We start from the raw sequence: 21,195 nt of genomic DNA, 5'->3' as shown, positions 1-21,195 counted from the left end.
TGATTTGACCCACTTTATTACTAAGAACTGGTTTCATAGGTAGTTTAGAGTTTCCTGAGATTTTTCTTTCTTTAGTAAATGTGCCCAGCTTACCTTCGGTTTTTGAGATTCTTGTGAAGAGAATTTTATGCTTCTTTCAAACCTGGAATTTTCCTCCAAAGCTCCTGTCACGGATGTGGGAAGCTGTTCTATATTTGCCTGAGAGATTTTGAAGGATGACTTGGTTGGAACTACTTGATGTTGGATTTGCCTTGTTGAGTCTTCTAAGGTCAGAGTTTTGTTTGTAGTGTCAACCATCAGGTGAACTTCTTGTAAACATTTAGATGTCTCTTCTTTCCATGATTTTCTAGACTCGTCTATTTTAAGTCCAAGTAAACAGCTGTAGATTTCCAGTTCTTTATTCATGGGTTTCACATATACAATTCCTGATACTTCGACCTTGAGTTTGTCTTCTGTTATAGTTGAGTTAAGGTCTCCAAATTATTTTTCAATTTGTTGTGTTCCCTCTAGAAGAACAGAAATGTCAGTGGCCAGTTTTTTGTCTCTCCTCCCATCATAATAAGATTTAATAATAAAAATCCCCACTATAACTATCCAAGCCACCAATTTCCACAGCATTCCCTGGACATCTAGGCTTTGTATAATGTCCTCTAGCAGAGCTGCCAACACCAGGCACAAGATCACCAAGATCAGGATTGCACAGAGCATCATGACTATCAGCAGACCATACAATGCTCCCAAGGCCTCTGTTGAGTCACCTCAGGTTGCCAGGAACCTGTTTCCACAACAAAAGACAGAATCCCATGGTGACCATCCTGCCCAGAACCTCCAACTGCCTGGCAACCAAGGCAGACCTCAGTGGAGGTGGGGGAGGGGTATAGAAAAACAATGCCTCCATCTTTCCCACACCTTGACCCACAAATCAGTGATCACATCTCATGACCCAGGGGATATGGGCTAAGCTCTGTAGGCTGGCAGGGATGGCCACCCTAGATTTTTCCCGGCTGCCTTAGGAAAGAAAGAGGTAAGTGTCTTCCCATACCTGTAACCATCTGAATTATTTGTTGGGAGGTTTCATGGTAGAGGACTTGCAGACCCCAATGCTGGCCACATAAACTTTTCATTTTGTGGCCTAGGACACCTAAGCCAGCCCATGGTGATCAGATGAGACTCCAACTGTCAATGCCCTCCTTAATTTGTGTCTGCATGGCCTTGAAATGTGTGTTATGAATATGAGAGGAGTTATGACAGGCCCTGCACAGAGATTCAACTCACTTTACTAATTTCGTCTTTAAAAACTGAAAGGGAAACGGACTTGGCCCAGTGGTTAGGGCATCCATCTACCACATGGGAGGTCTGCGGTTCAAACCCCGGGCCTCCTTGACCCATGTGGAAATGGCCCATGTGCAGTGCTGATGCGTGCAAGAAGTGCCACCCCATGCAGGGGTGTCCCCCGCGTAAGGGAGCCCCACGCGCAAGGAGTGCGCACCGTAAGGAGAGCTGCCCAGCACGAGAAAAAAAGTGCAGCCTGCCCAGGAATGGCGCCGCCCACACTTCCCGTGCAGCTGACGACCACAGAAGCAGACAAAGAAACAAGATGCAGCAAATAGACACAGAGAACAGACAAGCAGGGGAGGGGGGGAATTAAATAAATAAATAAATCTTAAAAAAAAAACTAACTGAGAAATATTGGAATATTAAAGTCTGTAGATTTCAAGGATGTACATTCTGTCTGTGTGATCTTTGGATTCACTCTCATCTTTCTCTTGATTGTTCACACAAGGGCTGCATTGATCACAAGGATTGCTAGCTGGCATGGGACTCTTTAGCAACATACTATTTTTTTAACTTTTTATTTTGAAATAATTTCAAATCTACAGGATGGTTGCAGAAATAATACAAACCCCACACAGAGAACCCCAACATAATCCCTCACTCAAAGAACCCAGATATGCAGATCCAAAAATTTTAACATTTTTTCCATTTTGGCTATATCATTATATTATCTATCTATCTATCTATCTATCTATCATCTGAACATTTGAAAGCAGGTTGTACATGTAATCCTCAAACACAATTCTTCCTTTTATGTCTCTTAGGAAGGATATTCACTTATTTAATCACCTTAAGTGCAGTTATCAGACTCAAGAAATTTTAGTGACATAAACCTCACACTCTAAATCTAAATGCTTACATTGAAAAAGAAAAAAATACTTCAAATCTGTGACCTAACCTCAAAACTAGAAGAAGTAGGGGAAAAAAAGCAAACTAAACCCAAAGTAAGCAGAATAAAGGAACTAAATATGAGAACAGAGATAAATGAAACAGAAAACAATAAGAGATAGAATCAACAAAATCAAAAGTTGGTTCTTCAACAGGAGGTAGCTACAGAAGAATAACCAATGCTCCTCAGAGTTCCCTTAGGAATAAGGGCATGAACTCTCTGAGGAAGGAGTTGAGGCAAGTTAGTATAGGGAAAGGGCAAAGGCAGCAGGCCCAGCAGACAATTTGGCTGACAGGCAACATGGCAGTGAGAACCTGCCAAGACCTTGACCTTGACCTTATGGTCCAAGAATTGAGAGGGGTCCTGGATATTCCAAACAGACCACACCATTGACCCCCACCATTGGTGAGGTAGTCAATAACATCTGAGGCCCCTCCCCTTAGCATTAGCAAGGGAGGAATAATTAATACTTTAAAAGGTGACCACACATGTCAAAGCCCACTCTCTGCCTAGAAGACCCTGCATCAAATCTTGATGAGTATTTCATCCTTCTTTTCCATTTCTCGGCAAGCTCTGTTCTTTTCTCCCATTTACCAATAAATTCTTTTTACTAACAAAAAAAGTTGGTTATTTGAAAATATCAATAAAATAATAAACATTTAGGTAGACAAAGAAAAAAGGGAGAGGATACAAATAATGGAAGTCAGAAATGAAAAGGGGAACAGCACTTCCAACCCCACTGAAATAAAAAAAAAAGGACTATAAGTGGGTACTATAAATAACTGTATGCCAATAAATTAAATACAATAGATGAAATGAAAAATTCTTAGAAATATGTAAATTACCTACATTGACTTAAGAAGAAACAGAAGATCTCAACAAATCAGTAATTAGTAAAGTGGCTGAAACAGTAAACCTCCCAACAAAGAGAAGCCCAGAACCAGATGGCTTCACAGGGGAATTCTACCAAAGATTCCAAGAAGATTTAATACTTATTATGCACAAATTCTTTCAAGAAATTGAAGAGAGAACAGTTCTTAACTCATTCTACAAGGCAAACCTCACCCTCATACTGAAGCCAGATAAAGATACCACAAGAAAACTAAAGAATATGTCTTATGAGTATAGATGCAAAAATCCTCAAGAATATACTAGCAAACTGAGTCCAACAGCATATTAAAAAGAATTATACACCATGATCAAGTAGGATTTATGCCTGATATGCAAGGTTGGTTTAACATGAGAAATTAAAATAATGTAATATACCACATTAAAAAATGAAGGGAAAAACACATGGTTATCTCAATTGATGCAGAAAAGGCATTTGACCAAAATCCAGTTCCTTTTCTTGATAAAACTATTTAAGACAATAAGAATAGAAGGGAACTTCCCCAGCATGATACAGGGCATATATGAAAAGCTGACAACCAACATCCTGCTTAATGTTTTAAAAGACTGATAGTTTTCCCTCTAAGATGAGGAACAAAACAAGTATGATCACTGTTACTGTTGTTACTTAACATTGTACTGGAAGTTCTTGTCAGAGCAATTAGGCAAGGAAAAGCAACAAAGTTCATCCAAACTGGAAAGGAAGGAGTAAATCTTTCCCTATATGCAAATGCTGTGATCCTATATACAGAAATTCCTGAAAACATCCACAGTAAAGCTCCTAGTGCTAATAAATAAGTTCAACAAAGGGGTGGGGTACAACATCAACACTCAAAATCAGTAGTGTTTCTATACACTAGCAATGAAAAATCAGAAGAAAATCAAGAAAAAACCCATTCCTAATAGCAACTAAAAGAATTAAATATCTAGGAATTAATCTTAACAAACATATAAAAGGCTTGCATGCAGAAAATTGTAAAGGCTAAAAGAAATGAAAGAAAACCTAAATAAATGGAAGTGTATTTCCTGTTCATGGATTTGAAGACTGAATAAGTTATGTTGCCAAGACTACCCATAGCAACTTAGGAATTCCATGAAATCCCAAAAAACTTCCTATAACTTTATTTGCAGAAATGGAAAAGTCAATCATCAAATTTATATGGAAGGATAAGTGTCCTAAATAGATAGTGCCATCTTGAAAAAGAAGAATGAAGTTGGAGGAGTCCCATTTCCTGACCTAAAATATATCACAAAGCCACAGTAATCAAAATATCCTGGTACTGGCATAAGGATAGGCATATAAACCAATGGAATAGAACTGAGAGTTCAGAAATCAACCCTCATATTTATGGCTAACTTATTTTTGAGATAGGGGCAAAACTACTCAATTGGAAAAGAACACTCTCTTCAAAAATGAAAAAAATAAATAAAAAGGAGGAGGAGAACCCCTACCTCACACCATATACAAAAATCAACTTAAAATAGATCAAAGACCTAAATATAAAAGCTACAGTTATGAAACTCCTAGAAGAAAAGGTAAGGTAGCATCTTTAAGATCTTGTGTTAGGCAATGTTTTCTTAGACTTTGTACCCAAAGTACACAAGCAACAAAAAGAAAAACAAATTGATATATGGGACTCATCAAAATAAAAATCTTTTGTCCTCAAAGAATTTTATCATAAAAGAAGACAAGCTACACAATGGTAGAAAATATTTGAAACCACATATTTGATAAAGGATTCATATATAGTATGTATAAAGAAATCCTTCAACTTAATAACAAAAAGACTAACAATCCAATTTAAAAATGGGCTAAATACACTCTAAAGAAGATGTAAAAATGATCAGAAAGCATATGACAAGATGCTCAACATCATTAACCCTCAGAAAAATGCAAATCAAACCCATTAGATACTATTTCAGCAACATTGGAATGACTACTTTTTTAAAAAATGGGAATAAGTATTGAAAAGGATGCAGAGGAACAGAAAAAGGCATTCATGATTGGTAGCAATGTAAAATGGTGCAGCCACTGTGGAACACAATTTGGCAGTTCCTCATAAAACTAAATATAGAACTACCACAGGAACTGGCAATCCCACTAATAGATATATTTCTGAAAGAATTAAAAACTGGGACTTGAACATATATTTGCAAACATATGTTCTTAGAGGTATTATTCACAATTGCCAAAAGACTGGAGCTACCCAAGTTACCATTAACTAATGAATGGATAAATAAAATGTGGTATATACATACAATGGAATATAATTCAGCTGCTAAAAAGAATGAAGTCTCGATACCTATGTTAACATGGGTTAGCCTTGAAGACCTCACATTAAATGAAGCAAGTCAGACTTAAAGGCCAAAATATTGTATGAGCTATCTGATTTGAAATCACTAGAATAAGAAAGCTCCTAGAGTCAGAATCTAGAATATAGTTCACCAGGGGATGGAATGTAATAGGGAATGAGAAGTTAAGGCTTAAACTGTACAGGGTTCCTATTTGGAATAATGGAAATGTTTTGGTAATGGATAGTGAAGATAGTAGCACAATGATGTGAATGCAATTAACAGCACTGATACATGTATAAGAATATGATTAAAAGGTGAACTGTTAGATTCTATCTCTGGTAACAGAAGAAAATTTATTTTAAAAATCTGAGGGAAGCAGATTTGGCCCAGAGGATAGGGCATCTGTCTACCACATCGGAGGTCCAAGGATCAAACCCCAAGCCTCCTTGACCCATGTGGAACTGGCCCACACTCAGTGCTGATGCACACAAGGAGTGCCCTGCCATACAGGGGTGTCCCCACGTAGGGGAACCACACACACAAGGAGTGCGCCCTGTAAAGGAGAGCCACCCAGTGTGAAAGAAAGTTCGGCTTGCACAGGAATGGTGCTGCACACATGGAGAGTTGATGCACAAAGATGATGCAACAAAAAGAAACACAGATTCCCGTGCTGCTGACAACAACAGAAGCAGACAAAGAAGAAGATGCAGCAAATAGACACAGAGAACAGACAACTGAGGTGGGGGGAAGGGGAGAGAAATAAATTTTTTTTAAAATCTTTAAAAAAATCTAAGGAACTACACTATACAGTGAACCCTAAGTTAAACCATGGTCTTTAATTAATAGTACAATTGTAAAAGTGTGCTATCATGAATTATAACTGATGTTTCATGCCATTTCAAGGTGATGGTGGGGTGGGAAATGAGAATCCTGCATTTTATGCAGGATTGTTCTGTGTACCCATAACTTCTCTGTGTACCCATAACTTCTCTAATAAAGAAAAAAAATGGTCATTCTACAAATAAAATGATAGGAAAAAAGAACAAAGAAGAGGTAGGAAAAATAGAACACCAAAAGAATAGATTTAAACCCAACCATACCAATTTTTGTATTAAACAAAAATTGTCTAAACAATTCAGGTAAAAGGAAGAGATTGATTTTATTTTAAAGAGCAGAACCAATTATATTATTTCCATAAGAAACCCACTTTACATTTATAAACACAGGTTATCATGTAAAGATCTATAAACAGAAATTTGGAATGACTGTGTTAACATTAGAAAAATCATATTTTGGAGCAAAGAAAATTGTGAGGATAAAGAGCAACATTTCAATATAATAAAGAGTTCAATTCATCAAGACTATATATTGTTTAATTCAAACTACATGAAAAAATGTTGCTACTACTGAATGGAAAAACAGAAAAATCAACAATTTTACTTGGCTATTTCAAAACCCACCCTAAAAAATAATAGAATATAAGCAGAAAGTCATTAAAAATATAGAGAAAACTGGACCTATCTAATCAACAGCATAACAAAAAGATATTTATAAAACACTCTACCAAAGAACTGCAGAATAAAATGTTTGCATGTGTGTATGAAATATTTGAAAAGAGAGTATATTCTGAGTCATAAGACAAATTTCAAAAATTACAAGTGATTGAAATCATGCAAAATATATTATTTTAACCAACAGAAATAAGCAAGAAAACTATATGGACCTACTTCAGAGTAGCAGGAAGCTCAGATCATAGACAGTGGTTTCATTTCATTCTTGTACTTCTTGATATCTTGTACACCAGTAGTATGTAGCATCAGGGTCACTTTAGAACAATTAAAATGGGCAGCACTCCCTCTGTTATCATGTGAAACTCTACCCACTATGTCAATACCCAACAAACATCCAAACATATGTTTATAACATATGCATGCTCTGGAAAACTCCCTCCCACCCATGCATCCTACATCAGTGCTCCTCCTGTGCCATAGTTGAACCCCTCTGTGATTCAAAACTTTTTTTTTACTTTTTGCCTTTCATCACTGTATTAGGTGTTGCCCTGTGTGTACAGTGGCAAGTCAAACTTTTCCATTTATTCCTGTGTCTGCATCCTTTTTTAAAATTATGTTTTCAAAAAAGTTTTAAATCACAGTAAAGTCATATTTAGAATATATAGGATGCCCATAAACACAACATCAAATCCTTTTCCCCCTTCCCCAGCAATGATCTTTTTACACGTGGATGTCACATTTGCTGCAACTGATGTACAAATATTGATACATAGCTACTAACCATGGTTTCATTATGGTTTATGTTTTAGACTATACACTTTTATATATTTTTGGTGAAATTTAACATGGCCTGTATCCATCATTACAGGATCATGCAGAATACTTCCATTGCCACCAGTTACCCCGTCTTCCATCCATTCTATTCCTCTCTCCCTTTCCACTGGGGCCCACAGTGACAACCAAGCTTCACTGCTTGAAAGACAAGATTCATAGATACTTGCACCAATGCTGAGGGCTTGACAAACTAGTCTGTCCTCCCCCATTGGGAGCCACCCATGCTCTCAAGAGACACCCTCCCCTCTGAGAATATCAGGCCTACCCAGGATGGGGGTATAACACATTCCCACTCATTGTACTGGTCTCCACCCACTGATATAACACAGTATGGCAAAATAAGCACTCACATACTCCCTAGAAGCCTGCCCCAGGTGAACACTTGAACACTGTGCCAGTTGCCCCTATCAAGCATATATAAAGAAATCCTGTATCTTGAAAATAAAAAGACACCCATTTTAAAAATGGGCAAAAGTTTTGAACAGACACTTCTCCAAAGAAGAAATACAAATGGAGAAAAAGCACATGAAAAGATGCTCAACATCACTAGCTGTTAGGGAAATGCAAATCAAAAGTACAATGAGATACCATCTTGCACTCATTAGACTGGCAGCTATTAAAAAAACAGAAGACTATAAGTGCTGGAGAGGATGTGGAGGAATGGAAACCCTCATCCACTACTGGTAGGAATGTAGAAGGATCCAACCATTCTGGAGGACAGTTTGGTAGTTACTCAAAAAACTAGCTATAGATTTGCCATATGACCCAGTAATGCCACTGCTGGGTATATACCTAGAACTGAAAACAAAGACACAAACTGATGCATGCACACCAGTGTTCATAGTGTCATTATTCACTATTGCCAAAAGTTTTAATCAACCCAAATGCCCATCTACAGATGAATGGATAAACAAAATGTGGTATATACATACAATGTAATACTACTCAGCTGTAAGGAGGAATACAGTACTAACACATGGTATGACATGAATGAATCCTGAGGACTTTATGTTAAGTGAAGCAAGCCAGGCACTGAAGGACAAATACTACATGACCTTCCTGATAAGAATTAAGCAAATCAAGCTGTCTCAGATAGATAGAGACTGGAAGATAGGCTTACAGAAAATATGGGGGGGGGGGAGAGAAATGTTGTGAGCCAATGCCCACACAGGCAAAATCTATGATAAAGTGGAGGTAAGTAGTTGTGCAATGAAGGAATAAGACAGGGGCATAGGGATACTATTGGGTTGGGTTTTGCAGGCTTCAGAGGGGCTAGGGTTGGGAGGATGGGTCAGATGGTCCATGGAATTGGGGGAAGGATTAAGGGGTAGCTGGTGAACACAGGAGATTGTCGGGTATGTGGTTGAAACTATAATGTTGAAAAAACTCTTTAGAAAATATAATAAGGAAGTGTTATTGGTTTAAGGCATGTCCTAGCTCTATTTTAACATCTCCTGGGAACTTATCAAAGACCTTCACTGGAACCCCTGGTTTGCTGCCTGCCCTGAAGAATTTGGACTTATGCATTGCCATGGTTGCATGAGACAATTTTATAAAACCTCAAACTATTTACAGATATCCGCTGTTGGTTTTGTTTCCCTAGAGAATCTGACTAATACAGGCCTCTATAAAATTTTCATTTTTGGAACCTTTACTTGAACATGGGGACTTCATAATCTAAATCTCTTTTCTTCTTTCCTGAAAAATTCTTCCCTGAAAAATATCTCTTTTCTCACTGTGGTACCAGTTCATATTTGTTTCTGAATACATGGGTGAATCTCACCAAGGATGACTTGAGTTTGCAGTGGCTACTTGGGGAATGTTTGAATTAACCAAGGACAACCATTTGAGGTGTGCCTTTGAAAAGAAACTCCTGGTCTTCAACAAATTAGGGAGTGCATCATTTGATTGATATTCAGAAGTTCTAAAAGGCTTAATGATTCAAAAATAACATCTTTAAAAGGATTCCTTTTAGTGTGCTCTTAGATGTTTATGGTAGAAAAAAATAAGTTTTAACCTAATGAAAGGGATCAAATTTTTATTTCAACAGTACTTGAGTTTTGTATAAATTGCCAACTTTAAGATAGAGCCTAAGATCGGTTGATACCTTAAAACCTTAGGCTTATGCTAAATTGAGCTTGCATGGTGTAGCAGTTTCATTTAATTGATGAACTCAAAAAAGAAATATTGGATTAAGCTTCTAATCTGATCTGTACCTGGGCATGATTGAGTTATGATTAGGGCTTTGATTGGGCCACATCATTAGGGCATTGGGTCCCCACCCCTTGGTGGGTGGGGATTCATAGAGAAAGGGCATGGCAAAAGACAGAGTTGGAGCTTTTGATATGAGGTGTCAGAGTCATGGACCCAAAGGGTATTGGGAATGAAAGACAAAGAGAGATTGGGATCAGGGTATCTGAGAGCATTGAAGCCTCAAGCTCATCAGACAAGCTTCTTAATCTCAGGGGCTTCTTTATCTACCCCAAGCAATTGTAAGAACCAGCAACTATTCTTGCTAACTATTCCCATTACCTCACCCTGTGTAACACAATGGATCAAATACTATGATTATAATCCAAAGTTCAAAATTTCAATTTTCTATTATATTGTTGAGAAAACATACCCATAAATCTTGTTGCCCAGGTTGTTCCATTCTACCTAGTCCTTGTTCCACCTGAATGTACACATCTCCTTGCTAGATTTATGACCTGCATGTATAGCGGTGGAGACAGCATGACTCAGTGGTCAAGGAAGTAACTTGCTTTCATGGAAACAACATGCCTTTGTTTCCCACATTTCCCCCTTTTTGTTTTAGTCAGGGTGGCTGTGCTTGTCTTAGGTTGCCCTCCTCTGAGAGTCATACCCATCATTGACTATCAGCCAAGCACAATGGCAATGGGAACTCATTGTAAGATTCTTGCAAGTACCAAATTATTGGCTTGTCCCATAGCATTCACATGCTGCAGTGTTCAGCAAACACCTCGTCCCAGGCAGGCAACAACAATGAGCAACAAGATTAACACACAAAGTCCTATTCCTAATGCTGATAAAAAAAATGTTGAGACTTCCACCAATATACTGGATTGAACTTATTGAAATGAGAAATCAAATCATTAAAGATATCCTTATCAGCTACATAAATCTGATTATGAGATATTTTCAATATCTTTTTCTGTAATTCTTCTAATGACCTATTACCCTTATGACTTATCAAGTGATTTTTGATCTTTTCCCAGTCAAACATAGTATTATTATAAGCAAGCAGAGTAATACAAAAATTACTCTCATTCCAATCACATTTTAAACCTCTAAGTAAATTTAAGTTATATACTTGATCTCTAAGATGTAAAACTGCTGATTCTAGATCATTAACTCTATTGTTTAATTCTTCATCTCTATGTTCTTGACTATGCCATAAGTCACTAGCATTCTTATGCCAATCATGCACATATTGCTGAGTCTACACAGTCTCATGCAAGGCCACGGTAGCTGTAGCAGCAGCTGCAATAACACCAATCAGTCCCAATATGCCAGCTATTAACAGTCCCACAAATCACTTTGAGCACTTCAGGATTTCTTGAGCCATATGGAACAGCAGTTGACTCTCAGGTGACCATTGCCAAATTCAGTTCAGTCGCACTGGAATCCACACGCCCCACCACCTTTAAGCCATTGTAATGAAATCTCCATTCTGTAAAATATTCTCAAACAGATATACAATGCCCCACTTTTATAAAATAGAGCATTCTTAGTTGTAGTTAGTTTTCCAACCACAAACACATAAGGATCTCTTACACATGATTGAAAATGATGAGTCTGATCTAAATGCAAATATTGACCAGTCTCACTATTATTCCCAATCCATTCTATAGTAGGTACTATTCCCAGAAAAACTTTCCACAAATTCTTTTGACTGTGCATAAATGTAATATTACACCATGGAGAAGGGATCCCTTTTCCTTTATATTTCCAAACGCTATTATTTTTGGTAAAAATTATTTTTTGATCCAATTCAAGGGATTCATGAAAGGGATAATGCATATTACTAATTTGCTGTCCTTTACTATTTAGACCATACCAAATAAATCTGCCATTATATTTGGTGGGACACCCCATAGGGGCACTTTCCCACACTATTCCATAGGAATCATTAAAAATGACAGATCCTCTTCCTATATGGCATTCTTGCCTTCCTTCTTTATCCCCAATATCTCTTCGTGGACAGTTATAGGTAGGTTTTTTAGTCACCATATAATTATAAGAAGGAAATAACGTCACTAAAGACTTAGTATTATTATTTTTGAAGATTATCATAGTCCAATTTTTAACATATATACATGGAGGATGGTTACCAATGCATAGGGGTCAAGAATCAAATGGTAATATGAGATTATAGATTCTTCATCCTTCCTCGTGGGACTTAATTGGTAACCTATCAATTGGTCCTGGGAATATATGTGTCTTATTCAGATAAATAGGAAAGGATGGATCTTTCCAGGTTAAAACTTTGAGTAATGGGGGGGGGGGTTAGGTATATAGGCCCAATAGGTGTAATTACCCATAGCTTCCTCATTACTTACAATCACCATCATCAGAAGTTGTAGGAGACCCCATCTCTTCATTCCATGGTTTAATCCTCTTCACAGGTAGCCAAATTTGCTCTCCATTTTCTGAAATACAAGAGCATAGCCTCACCCCCATACTTTAATCCTGCCTTTTTTCCAGTCATTGCTTAAAATATCTTTCCAGAATACTGGTTGATCTTCATTTCCAGTGTCCACTCTAGATGTTTGACATTTTCCAAAGTGACATTCTGCAGGTGTCAGTGAATTATAAACATTAAGAAAATTTAAAGTAAATAAAGCTTTTGCCAACTAATCTTGTGGTGTTATAATACCATCATCTCCCCCTTTTCGTTTTAAAAGCATAGTTTTTAGGATATGATGGCTGTGTTCAACTATGGCTTGACCTGGAGGATTGTAAGGAATACTAATAACATGCTCAACAACATACATAGAACAAAAGAAAGCAAAAGGCTTACTGGTGTAAGAAGGGCCATTATCAGTTTTCATTTTCAAGGAGCATCCCGTCACAGCAAAAGCAGACCACAAATGGGAATGAACATGATGAAAACGTTCAGCGCTTTGTGCAGTAGCCCAGAAAAAATGAGAGTAAGTGTCAATATAGACATGGACATATTGTAATTTGCCAAATGATGATACGTGAATAACATCCGTCTGCAACAGTTGATTAGGAGCCAGGTCTCTGGGACTAGTTCCAGACTGAAAAGGCACTGTGGCCAAGAGTCCACAGGTGGGATGGGTTTGAATAATCTCTTGATCTTGATGTTTTGTCAATTGAGAAAATTTATGTCTAAGTCCCTTGGTATTAATGAGTCAATGCATGATATTTAGTTGCATCCTGCAAACATCCCACTAACAGATCAGCTTGGGTATTTTGGGTAGCTAGAAGATCAGGAAGGGAAGAATGAGACCGGATATGAGTAATATATATGGGCTGACTTTGCCGAATGAGGGCTTGAAGGTCAGCAAAAAGTTGAGACAATTCATCAGTAATACAAATATGAGCTGTTTCAATATGAGCTACAGTTAAACACACATATTCAGAATCAGAGACAATATTCAAGGGCTCCTGAAATGTTTGTGAAACCTTAATGATGGCTGAAAGCTCTGTTCATTGAGCAGATGAATAAGAAGTCAGCCAAACCTGTTCCTTTTGAGAAGTTACGTATGCTGCTTTTCCATTACTACTACCATCAGTAAATACTGTACATGCATTTTCAATAGGAACGGTTTTCACAATTTTTGGTACAATCCAAGTGGTTCTTCATAACAACATTAACAATTTGGAGGTAGGATAGTGATTATCAATAATGCCTTGAAAATTACTAATAGCAATTTGCCATTGAGGATTAGTTATATATAAGTGTTGAATTTCCTCATGAAAAAGATCACAAATAATCTGTCTGGATTAGACCCATTTAATTGTAACAATGTAATACGGCCTTTTGCTAGGATGGAAATAATTTTTTGGAGATATGTCTGCAATCTCTTTTGTTTATTATTAGGTAAAAAAAAAAAACATTCCAGTATACATTCTTGCCAAAATAAAGCTGTAGGAGATTGATGGGTTGAGAAAATAATCAAATCAATAGATTCCTCAGGTTCTATTTGTGTTAATTGCCCTTGAGAGATTTGATCCTCTATCAATGCCAGTTCTTTTTCTTTTTCTTTTTTTTTCCAAATTCTACTCCATTTATTAATTTTTTAAAAAGGTATTATGCCCCGGCCCGCGGGATGGCAATGAGGGCTCGAAACCTGCCGAGAAAGAATGGTGAGACAAGAGACACGAAGAACGACAGCAAGACAGGGTTCTGATCAAGCTGCAACATTTTATTGAGGGGACTGAGCATATATACTCTTGGGAAGGGGAAGGGCGGTGGGTGAAGGTGGAAGCTAGGGATTGGCTATTTCTGTTGCTGAGGTAGAAGGCGGACTTCATTTTCACGTCTTGCGCCTGCACACTATCTTATCAGTCTGGGCAGTGGCAGGAAACGGAGAACAAAGGAGCAGGGAGGGAGAAGAACAAGGAAGTGGGCTCTGCTCTGGTGGCCATGTTGCTGGCATTGCTGAGCTCAGTGTATACTCATATTGACCGCTCCCAACAATATTACATTAAAAAAATATGAGGTCCCATTGGCCCCCACCATCCCCATCCACCACTCCCCCCACAGTAACACTCTCCCCCATCATCATGTCACATCCATTGCATCTGGTGAGTACATCTTCGGGCATCGCTACACCCCATGTCCTATGTTCCACACCACAGCCCACACTTTCCCACGTTCCATTCAGTGGGCCATGGGAGGACATACAACATCCGGCAATTGTCCCTGGGGCACCACCCAGGACAACTCCAAGTCCCGAGAATGCCTCCACATCTCTTCTCTTCCTCCCATTCCCCGCACCCAGCAGCCACAATGGCGACTTTTTCCACATCAATGCCACATTTTCTCAATTATTAACCACAAGAGTTCATGAATAGAATATCATTAAGTCCACTCTGATCCTTACTGTATTCCTCCTTCCTGTGGACCTTGGCTTGGTTGTGTCCATTCCACATCTATGTCAGGAGGGGGTTTAGATTCCACATGGATATTGGATGCAATCCTCCTGCTTTCAGTCATAGGCACTCTAGGCTCCATGGTGTGGTGGTTGACATTCTTGAACTCCATGTTAGCTGAGTGGAGTAAGTCCAATAAATCAGAGTGTAGGAGCTGAAGTCTGTTGAGGCTCAGGGCCTGGCTATCATATTGTCAGTCCAGAGATTCAAATCCCCTAGATATATCTTAAACCCCAGCACCAACTACAATTCCAGTAAAGTAGCAGGAAAGGCTTGTGAAAAGAGATCCCATCTGAGTCCAGCTCCATCACGCAGAAACACCAGCTCCAAAGAAGGGCCAACTGGCATGGCAGTGAACCCCATCTGCCATGACCATAGAACCTGTGGGTCTCTTTAGCCCTCAAAAGGACCAATATCTCGGGTTGTATCTATTTTATCTGTCTCTGAGACTCTGCTCAGGTGTGCATAAGGGCAATCCTTCTGACAACCTCAGACTCTTTTTTTAGAAACTCATAGCCATATGAACTCATTTATCTTTTACTTTTCCCCCTTACTTTGGGTCAAACAGCATTTTTAACTCCTGTAATTATATGTAGGGAGGGATATTCTGCTGGTCCACATTGAAACTTTAATTTAAGGTCATTTTCTAGTTGCATCATCAGCTGGTACTTGGTAGTGATCCCTCGGTGCCAGGGAGGCTCATCCCTGGGTGTCATGACTCACGCTGGGGGGAAGTCATTGCATTTACATGCTGAGTTTGGCTTCGAGACTGGCCACACTTGAGTAACATGGAGGCTGTCAGGAGGGAAATCCAAGGTACAGTGCTGCTGTAGGCCTTGTTCTTATTTCAGGTGTATAGGCTCACAAGCATAGTCATTAGTATAAGGGGCTCACTGTTGGACCCTCATTCCTTCCTAGTTCTTACCGTTGCACCTGGGGGACTGCCACTGCTCCCCTAGGGACCATGACAGAGCCCCCCCCCAAGCCAATATCCCAGTACCCCCACCTGCGTTTTTTTAATTGTTTCCACTATGAGTAAATCCAAACATTTCCATGCACCCTGGACACATGCCCTGTATAACTCCGTGTCAACCATATGTTCCCTGTCAATAACATCCCATACCAGTATTCCCCTGCTGCCATTGTTGAACCACTCTGTGATCCAAAACTTTCTGAAAAGTGAAGCCCAATATAATGTCAGGTTCCCTTACTAGTAAAATTGAATGTAGTGATGAGTTTAAAGGTTAGATATAGAATACATATTGATTTGGAAAAATTCTACATCCTATCTTTTTCTTTTCTTTTTTCCTAATTATTGAGCTTCTCTTTGCAAGAGCCCTAGATCACAGTAATTCATATATACAATATACAGTACTCCCACACATCCACCATAAAGCCTTTTCCCTTCCACAGTGATAATCTTTTAACTTATTCATATGATATTTACTTAAACTGATGTACAGACTCCAAGACAATAGCTTTCAAACAAGGTGACATCTGTGCTTACATTGTGGTCCACACTTTAGGTTATAGAGTTGTCTAAATTTTTTAGTTATCCTATGTTTTACATTATGGCTTACATTATTAGTCTGTCATCCCCTATATGTTTTTGGTGTAATATTACATGTTTCATATCCATCCTTGTGTACTCTCACGAAACTCCTCTCTTGCCCCCACATTTACCTTGGTTCCATCCATTCAACATCCATTTTCCCCTCCCCTTGGGGCCCACAGGGACAGCCAATCTCCATTTCCCGAGGAGCCACGTCCAGAGATACTTCCAAAAGTGTTCAGGGCCTGACTTTCTCAACTGCCCTAATGCCCTGGGAGCCACCCTTTCTCTAGAGAGATACAGTTCACTCTATTTGATGGCATTAGTCCTCCTCAGGATGTGGGTCCACCCCCACTCTCACTACTTGGGTCTCTACCCAATGGTACAACCCACCCTGGCAAAATGAGCACTCAGACACTCCCTAGGAGTCTGTCCATGTCAGACCATCCCCTCAGAGCATCCTAAACAGGTAACCCTCCTAATTATATTTTGATACGGTTTTCTCAGCATTTTACTCTCAATGAACACCTGACAACCTCCTATGTTCGTATGTTGCCCCTCAAATCCCCGAATTTTTTGGGCAATATTACCCATCTGCTCATCCCCAGCCGACCTCAAACCCGCAAAGACCCACCCATAGGCAACCCCTTGCCCCTATTTTATCTCTTCTTTGTGCTCATACTTAACACCAGCTCATCATAGATTCCACCCCTGCAGATGTCAGCTCACGTCCTTTCTCCACACCGTGATTTCCTGTAAACCTATCTTCCAGTCTCTAGCTCTCTGAGGCAGCTTGCTTATTTCATATCATTGAGGTCATGTAGTATTTGTCCTTCAATGCCTGGGTTGCATCACTCAGCATAAGGTTCTCAAGATTCATCCAAGTTATCATGTGTGTTTGTAGTGTATTTGTTCTTAAAGCTGAGTAGTATTCCATTGTATGCATATACCACATTTTATTGATCTGCTCATCTGTTGATAGGCATTTGGGTTGATTCCAACTTTTGGCAATAGTGAACAATGCTGCTATGAACATTGGTGTGCATATATCAGTTTGTGTCCTTATTTTCAGTTCTGCTGGGTATATACCCAGCAGTGGTATTGCTGGGTCATATGGCAAATCTATGGTTAGTTTTATGAGAAACCACCGAACTGTCCTCCAGAATGGTTGTATCCTTCTTCATTCCCACCAGCAGTGGATGGGTGTTCCCATTTCTTCACATCCTTTCCAGATTTGTATTCTTCTGTTTTTTTCATAGCTGCCAATCTTATGGGAGTAAGATGGTATCTCATTGTGGTTTTGATTTGCATTTCCCTGATACTGGAGATTTGGAGCATTTATTCATGTGCTTTCTAGCCATTTGTATTTCTTCTTTGGAGAAGTGTCTGTTTAAATCTTTTTCCCATTTATTAAATGGGTTGTTTATCTTTCTATTTTCAAGATATAGGAGTTCTTTATATATGCAAGTTATAAGACTCCTATCAGATATATGGTTGCCAAATATTTTCTCCCATTATGTAGGGACCCTTTTTACTTTCTTGCCAAACTCCTTTGAGGTGCAGAAGGCTTTAATTTTGAGGAAGTCCCATTAATCTATTTGTTCAATTGCTGCTTGTGCTTTTCGTGTGATGTTCATGAAGCCATTTCCTATTACACGGTCTTGTAGATGTTTCCCTACACTGTTTTCCAAGGTCTTTATGGTCTTGGCTCTTATATTTAGGTCTTTGATCCATCTTGAGTTGATCTTTGTATAGGTGTGAGATGGTAATCCTCTTTCATTCTTTTACATATGGCTATCCAGTTCTCCAGGCACCATTTGTTGAATAGGCCATTCTCTCCCAGTTGAGAGGATTTGGTGGCTTTATCGATTATTATATGGCTACATATATGAGCTTCTATATCAAAACTTTCAATTCGATTCCATTGGTCTATGTGTCTCTCCTTATGCCAATACCATGCTGTTTTCACTACTGTAGCTTTGTAGTATGTTTTGAAGTCAGGTAGTGTGATTCCTCCAATTTCATTTTTTTTTTTCCAATATGTCTTTGGCTATTGGGGGCCTCTTTCCTTTCCAAATAAATTTCATAGTTAGTTTTTCTAGTTCCTTAAAGAAAGCTGTGTTGATTTTTATGGTGATTGCATTGAATGTGCAGATCAGTTTTGGTAGGATAGACAGCTTAATAATATTCAGTCTTCCTATCCATGCACAGGGAATGTTCTTCCATTTATTTAGGTTTTCTTTGATTTCTTTGAACAGTCTTGTATAGTTCTCAGTGTATAAGTTTTTTACATCTTCAGTTAAATTTATTCCTAAATACTTGATTTTTAAATTTACTATTGTGAATGGTATTTGTTTCTTGATTTCCTCCTGATCTTGCTCATTATTGATGTACAGAAACGCTACTGATTTTTGCACATTGATCTTATAACCTACGACTTTACTAAACTCATATATGAATTCTAGAATCTTTGTTTTAGACCTCTCAGGGTTTTCTATGTATAGGATCATGTCATCTGCAAATATTGAAATTTTGACTTCTTCCTTTCCAATTTGAATGCCATTTACATCTGGTTCTTGCCTCAGTGCTTGAGCAAGTACTTCTAAGACAATTTTAAATTGAAGCAGAGACAATGGGCGTCCTTGTCTTGTTCCCGACTTTAGAAGGAAGGATTTTTGGATTTCTCCATTGTAAACAATGTTGGCTGTAGGTTTTTCATATATATTCGTTATCATGTGACAAAAATTTCCTTGTATTCCGGTCTTTTGGAGTGTTTTTATTAAGAAAATGTGCTGTATTTTGTGAAATGCTTTTTCTGCATCTATATATATAATCATGTGATTTTTTCCTTCAATCTGTTTATATGGTGTATTACATTGATTGATTTTCTTATGTTGAACCATCCTTGCATACCTGCAATAATCCCACTTGGTCGCTGGTGTATAATTTGTTTAATGTGTTGTTGAATACAACTAGCAAGTATTTTGTTAAGTATGTTTGCATCTAGGTTCATTAGAGAAATTGGTCTGTAATTTTCCTTTCTTGTGATGTCTTTGTTTGGCTTTGGTACTAGGGTAAAGTTGGCATCATAGAAGGAGTTAGACAATGTTCCTTCTGTTTTGATTTTTTGGAAGAATTTCAGCAGGATTTGTATTAGTTATTTCCAGAATGTTTTGTAGAATTCACGTGTGAAGACGTCTGGCCATGGGCTCTTCTTAGTTGGGAGGTTTTTAATGACTGATTCTATCTCTTTACTTGTGATTGGTTTGTTGAGATCATCAATTTCTTTTTTCATCAATATAGGCTGCTTATGTGTTTCTAGGAATTTGTCCCTTTCCTCTGAATTGTCATTTTTGTTGGAATATAGTTTTTCAAAGTATCCTCTTATGATAGTCTTTATTTCTGTGGGATCAGTGGTGATATCTCCTTTCTCATTTCTTATTTTGTGTATTTGTATCTTCTGTCTTTTTTCTTTGTTAGTCTCACTAAAGGTTTGTCAATTTTATTGATCTTCTCAAAGGACAATCTCTTGGTCTTGTTTATCTTTTCAAGTGCTTTCTTATTTTCTGTTTCATTTAGTTCTGCTCTTATCTTTTTTATTTCCTTGATTCTTCTTCCTGTTGGGTTACTTTGTTGTTGTTTTTTCTAATTCCTACAAATGTGCAGTTAGTTCTTCAATTTTTTCTTTCTTCTGTTTTGATGTATGAATTTACGGCTATAAATTTCCCTCCCAGTACTGCTTGTGCTGCATCCCATAAATTTTGGTATGTTGTGTTATCATTATCATTTGTTGCAAGATAGTCATTGATTTCTTTTGAGATTTCCTCTTTGACCCAATGTTTTTCTAAGAGTGTGCTGTTTAATTACCAAATCATGGTGTGAAATCTGGACCTCTGGACCTTGCAGATTTCTAGCTTCACTCCACTGTGGACAGAGATATTATTTTGTATGATTTTGATCTTTCTGAATTCATTAAGCCTTTCTTTGTGGCCTAGCATATGGTCTATCTTGTAGAATGATCCATGTGCACTTGAGAAAAATGTATATCCTGCTGTGTTTGGGTGTAATGATCTGTATATGTCTATTAGATCCAGCTCCTCTAATATACTGTTCAAATATTTTGTTTCTTTAGTGATTCTCTTTTGAGATGTTCTGTCCAGAGTTGATAGTGGTGTATTAAAATTCCCCACTATAATTGTAGATGCATCTATTGTTTCACTTAGTTTTTCCAGCGTTTGCCTCTCGTATTTAGTGGCACCCTTGTTAGGAGCATAAATATTTATGATTTTTTGTTCTTCTTGACAGATTGTCACTTTAACTAATATATAGTATCCTTCTTTGTCTCTCACAATAGTTTCACATTAAAGTCTATTTTGTCTGATATTAATATAGCTACTCCTGCCTTTTTTTGGTTATTGTTTGCTTGTAAGATTGTTTTCCAACCATTCACTTTCAACCTCCATGAGTCTCTGGGTCTAAGATATGTCTCTTGAAGACAGCATATAGATGGGTCATATTTCCTTATCCAATGTCCCACTCTGAATCTTTTGATAGGTGAGTTTAATCCGTTATCATTCAGTGTTATTATTTTCAAGGAATTATTTATGTTAGCCATATTTTGATTGGACTTGTGTTTGTCATATTTTGTTTGTTTGTTTCTCTTCTCTTTTTGTCTTTTTTGTTGCTCTTACACTCTCCTCCAACTCTGCCTGTCCTGTTTTTTCCTTTCTTCCTGAAGAACTCCCTTT

Source organism: Dasypus novemcinctus, chromosome 29 (assembly GCF_030445035.2).
Source record: "Dasypus novemcinctus isolate mDasNov1 chromosome 29, mDasNov1.1.hap2, whole genome shotgun sequence".
Lineage (NCBI taxonomy): Eukaryota > Metazoa > Chordata > Mammalia > Cingulata > Dasypodidae > Dasypus > Dasypus novemcinctus.
The sequence above is the reverse complement of the archived record's forward strand: the minus strand, read 5'-3'. Positions refer to the sequence as shown.